General features: G+C 34.8%; 1 protein-coding gene across 2 annotated transcripts in view; it reads right to left on the bottom strand.

The window, feature by feature from the left end:
* Positions 1–6109, bottom strand: part of VPS45 (vacuolar protein sorting 45 homolog) — a 68393-nt gene that overhangs the window by 19827 nt on the left and 42457 nt on the right. The window lies entirely within an intron of this gene.

Here is a 6109-nt window from a genome sequence, read left to right as displayed (position 1 = left end):
AAAAAAGAGGGCACGGAGCTTCCCTGGTGGCGCAGTGGTTAAGAATCCGCCTGCCAATGCAGGGGACACAGGTTCAAGCCCTGGTCCAGGAAGATCCCATATGACATGGAGCAACTAAGCCCATGAGCCACAACTACTGAACCTGCATGCCACAACTACTGAAGCCCACGTGCCTAGAGACTGTGCTCTGCAATAAGAGAAGCCACCGTAACAAGAAGCCTGCGCACTGCAACGAAGAGCAGCCCCCACTCACTGCAACTAGAGAGAGCCCGCACACAGCAGCGAAGACCCACACAGCCAAAAATAAATAAATAAAATAAATTTAAAAAAAAAAAGAAAAGCTTAAAAAGAGGGCGCTCATCATGGCACATCTAAAAGTATACTTTGTTTCCTGGTTGCCAAAGTCTCTCAAAATAATACTTCTGCACGGTAGAGTTTTGAGGTTAAGGCTGTGTCTTTGTCACTTATTCCTTTGGACTTTTAAGAAATAATCCATGTTTTACATAGGAAATTGCACAGACTCCCACAAAAATTAAACCCTAACAATTCACAGAAACAAATTGTTCAACTTCTCCCCCCATATTTTATTGCTGCTCACAGCAGCCCTACTATATCCAGGTATAAAACTGAGTTTTAAAAAATATTAACCTTCCCATTTACTGAGAGTCTGGGATTTCAATATGTATTAAGAGTTGTGAACTCTTAATTACTTAACAGTCTAGTAATACCCAAGGTAATCCACATTCATCATGAAAATTGAGCCTTTCCTCTAAAAGCTGAAACTGCTGATTTCAATTACTTAAGCTTTTACAATAACTGGACTCTGAAATACAAATTGCACTGTCTTCTTACTGATAGTGAAAAATTTTACTATTTACTTATTGCTGGAGGCTATATATTTATGAAAGTAAATTAAAGAAAACAGATTTTGGAACATTTATGTATCGCAAACATTAAATTTTTTCCAGGTTGGTAATTACCGTAGCAACACCCTCTTCCTAAATATTTCATTGATCGGGGACCACTGAACAATCCCATTTAAGGTTTTATTGACCCTTCTATTGCTTAAGGATATCTGCTCAAATGTAATTTAGTGTACTGCTTAGCATATTGTTAGGTCAGACAAAGAAATACTGAGCTGGCTAGCTGGAATAATCTAGTATAAAGCTTTTACAAAGCTGCCTTACTTTTTTTTCTTTTTCTGCCTTTCTTAATTTTACATTAAAGATTATTTTCTTAGGACCTGGGACACTAATTTAAGGAAAAACCTAGATGTTTAGGTTCCCCCCCCCATTTTTAATAGTAAAATGCAGTTTTATTCACAGTACTATTAATTAGCCAAACACACCTGAAAATATATGCATTTTTATTTGTATGTAATATGACTAAATTACAAAGAAATATATAAAAATCTTTGCCAATCTTTCCATCTAAATCCAAAGTATTTTCAAAATTGAGATACAGATGTTTAGTTTTAAACGTCTAATGTTTCAAGTTAAAGAGAAAATGCTATAGTTCTTAAGTATGGGCCATGGGGCTACAAATACTCAATGGGAAATATTAACTCTCAGAAAGATCATTTAAAAGTCAATTCGTCTTTGTGAATTCTGATATTAAAGCCTATTTAAAAGCAGATAATTATATATACATTCATGAGAGAACTCATTTAGATTAAGAAAATAAAATCCATTATGGCTATCTAGTAATAAAACATTTTGAACACTAAATTATTAAATATTATTTAGAGAACATTACAGCATCAGGCATTCAAGTAATACTTGTGAAGGAAATGCACAGTGATTAAAAGCATGGACTCTGGCTTTGAGTCTTGGCTCTATCTCTTAGTAGCCATGTTTACTTGGGCAAGTTATTTAATCTCTCTGCCTCAGTTTCCATATACAGAGTGGAGATAATAGTACATACCTTATATGAGGTTTAAATGACTTAATATATGTAAAGTACTTAGTAAAGTGCCTAGCACATAGTAGATGCTCAATAAATATTTATTATGATTATGATTATTATTTTTTGCGGTACGTGGGCCTCTCACTGTTGTGGGCTCTCCCGTTGCAGAGCACAGGCTCCGGATGCGCAGGCTCAGTGGCTATGGCTCACGGGCCCAGCTGCTCCGTGGCATGTGGGATCTTCCTGGACCAGGGCACGAACCCGTGTCCCCTGCATCAGCAGGCAGACTCTCAACCACTGCGCCACCAGGGAAGCCCTATTATGATTATTTTTATTAGCAGCAGCAGGAACAAAGGGAGAAACTTGCATAAAATAGTTGTGATAGTATTGTGTCACTCTGTGCTCAAAATTATTCAATGGTACCCCACAGACTACTGAATTACGTACAAAATCCTCAGTCTGACATTTTAGGATGCACGGTTAAGCTTCCAAATACTACCTAAGAGTTTTCAAATTAGAGTAAACTTCGCATAATGTCACTACCATTTTAAACTTTTCCAAGATCATAACCACACTTATACTTCGATTTCTGAAATCAAGGCCAACTAGATAAGGCGAAATTGAATAAAACACATAGAAATGCTGGATAAAAAATGACATACATACTTTTAGATGAATAGCTTAACCTCTTAAGAAATTAAGGGAAATCTCCAAGAGTCATCACGAAAAGGGAACCAAAATTTAGGTTGATAAGTATAAACCAATGCTTGCAACTACCCAACAGGTATATGGCAATGTTCATAAACAAGGGCACTGTATTTTAACAGCCGCAGAGGGTCAGGACACAGGGCTTAGGCCTCAGTAAGAAACGGAATTAGAATTAAGACTCTCGCATAATGTAGAGGCCCTCACTGAAAAGAGAGAATAGAAAAACAAAAATCTCCTCTCTGCACAGGAAGATCACAAGGAAACTTGAAAATAAACCAGTATAAGCTCTGCATGGTTCAGGAACCCTTCAGTACAGAAATTAACATTAAAAAAAGTTCTGGACTGATAATACTCTTTGGGTACCTGGCCTAAATGAAAGACAAACTATGCAGAAGAGATGTATCTTCAACTTAGGCTCCTCATGAGTCCTGTGAGTCTTCTTTAAGATAACTCGTAATACAAAATTACATGCAGAAATGAGCCATCAGGAGCTAATGTCAGCAGACACAACAGCAGAATTAGACCTCCAAGTACTTCAGATTATAGAATTAATGTGGTTAAAGAAAAATCTGAAAAGGATTTGAAAACATGAGAAGAGAAGAAATTAATGAAAAATCAGGCCAATTTGAAAAAGCAGCAAATAGAAATTACAGGCATAAAAATATTACCTTTAAAATTAAAAACTGAATGTACAAATTAAACACAGATTATACATAGATGAAGAGAGAATTACTGAACTGAAAAACTAATGTGAAAAAAATTACACAGAAGGCAGCACAGAGAGATAACAGGTGGATAATATAAATAAGAGGTTAAGAGACATGAAAATAGATAAATGCCTAACATATGGCTCCCAGGAGTTCCAGAAGGAGAGAACAGAATAATTGGGAAAAAAATGCAATATTCAAAGAAATAATGACTGGAAAATTTCCAGAAATTATGCCAAACATGTATTTTCATACTAAGTAACATAAATAAAAATAAATCAACATTTAGATACATAATACTGAAACAAGAACACCGAAGACAAAAAGATAATCTTAAAAAGAGCCAGAGAAGAGAATATTGCCTACAGATGAAAAACAATTGTATCGAGAGTAGACTTCATTAAGAAGTCTACTAAGAAGCAACAATTGAAAATAGTATTCCCTTGTCTTCTTTTTTTGGGGGATGGGGCCACACGGTACTGGCATTCGGGATCTTAGCTCCCCAGGGATAGAACCCACACCCCCCTGCAGTGGAAGCACGTAGTCTTAACCACTGGACTGCCAGGGAAGTACCAGTATTCCACTGTTTTCTGATTTCTAAGTGCTGAAAAAAACTATCAACCTGAAATTCTAAACTTAGCTAAACTAATATATTTTTAGACAAAAACGTCAAGTTGACCAGAACCTGAAAGAACTACTAAAAGAGGTTCTTTAGTAAGAAGAATACTGGATCAGAAAGAAGGGCCAGGATGAAGAGGGGGGAGAGGTAAATATGTAGGTAAATCTAAACAAATATTGACTATTGAAAATAATAATGATTCATTTGGGGATTATAAAAACAAAGTGGAACCAATATGCTGGACAATGATAGCTTGTAAGTTGGGAGTAAGGTGATTAGAGATTCTTCTAAGGATCTGTTTGTGAGAAAGGCAGAAATAGATTAATTTTAACCACTGTTTCTTCATTCATTCAACAATTACCTTATACGGACAGGTAAAACTAATATATAATAACAGAAGTCATAATAGTTATTATTTTGTGCGGAGTTGTGCAAAGGAGGGAACATGAGGAATAAGGGAGGCTTCTAGAGATACTGGTAACATTCTATTATTTGATCTGTGTGGTGGTTACATAGATGTATTCATTTTGTGCTATTTCATTGCTTAGCATTTGGATACTTTTCTGTATGTAATGAAGTATGTACAATGTAATATTTCTGTAAAGTTTATAAAAGGAAACTACTGCACAGTTTACACCAAAATAAAATTTTGATAGATTATAAATATATAACTTTAAATACAAGTCCTAAAAATAAAGGCAAAAATAGAGGTTAGTATTTATATATTCTTGACTGGGAAAGAACTTTCTAAGCATGACATCAAAGGCAGAAATCACTGGTAACTTTGACTATATAAAAGTAAAAAAAAAAAGTTTTATACAACAAAACACTCTGAATAATATAAAACAAAAATATCAAATAGAGGAAAATATATTTTGCAAATATATAATATTAGAAAATGGTCAATATCCTTAATTATACAGATATAATCCTTGCAAAGAATATGAACTGGCAATTCACAAACAGAAATATATAAATGGCCAGTGAGCTCTGGAAACTGACAAAGAGGTTAACTAATCTGCCTAAATTCATAAAAATAGTAAGAGGGAAATATTCAAATCCAGCCAATCTTACCTTTCAATTAATATTTGTTCAATGAATGAATGATTATATATTTAAGACTATAAGATGTTTTTATCATAGACTACAAAATGCAGCTTATAAAACAGAATGTACAATGAGGCAAATAATAATACAAAGTGAAAAAGTACACAAACACCTCTAATGCCTCCCTGTGTATCTATGTATACATGGCTCAGCATGGATCTCTCAGGGTCCCCAATCATTAAATTCAATTATAATGCCATGGGTCTCTAGTTTCCTCCTCATCCTCTGTCTTTCCTACTCTTAGTTTCCAAATTAATCTTCCTAAAATACTATGACCTTCTTGTAATTTTACTGCTTAAAACTTTCAATGATTCCTCATTTTCTACACAAGAAAGTAGAAAAAAATTCCTCAGCATGGAATTCAAGACCTTCTACAATTATGGCATTCAATCAACCTTTTCACTTATTACACACATTCCAGCTAATTGACTACTTGCTGTTCTTTTTCTATGTATGTTGCCTATAGCTTTCTGTAACTTGTTCATGTGGTTAAATCTGCCTAGAATGTACTCTCCCTCCACATGTCCATTTTTTATCCAAGGCTCAGGTTATACACTATCTTCTCCATGAAACATTTGCTAGTTTCTCTTAGCCACTCTGAGAATCCATGGCTCTTTTACATCTCTCTCCAGGCACTTATTTTCTTATTTTTTATGTTCTATCTTTCCTAATAGACAATCACTTACTTGAGGCAGGATCTTTATCTTCTTCATCTTTGTATTCTTCTTACTAAATATTTACTGAATGAATGTACTTAATCAACAAAACAGAAAAACTCACAGAATTCAATAGTATTATGTTTGGGTATCTTTAAAATGCCAGTCTGTTCCTTGAACATAAGAAACAAAACTGCTAACAGTGAAGGTTGGTCATTACTCTCCAGGTCTTTGACTGAATTAAGTGATTTATGAACTTAATAGAGTACACATCCTTCATCTCAACACAAACTCTAAATTATTCTATGAACTGATGCATTTTGGTCTACAGCAGTTTGGTCAGCACTGACCTTACTTTTCCTACATAAAGGGAATTTAAGCCTTCCTCTCTGGGAAAGGGGAAAGAG

This window comes from Lipotes vexillifer, unplaced genomic scaffold, assembly GCF_000442215.2.
Source record: "Lipotes vexillifer unplaced genomic scaffold, Lipotes_vexillifer_v1.1 scaffold1034, whole genome shotgun sequence".
Classification (NCBI taxonomy): Eukaryota; Metazoa; Chordata; class Mammalia; order Artiodactyla; family Lipotidae; genus Lipotes; species Lipotes vexillifer.
The sequence above is the reverse complement of the archived record's forward strand: the minus strand, read 5'-3'. Positions and strand labels throughout refer to the sequence as shown.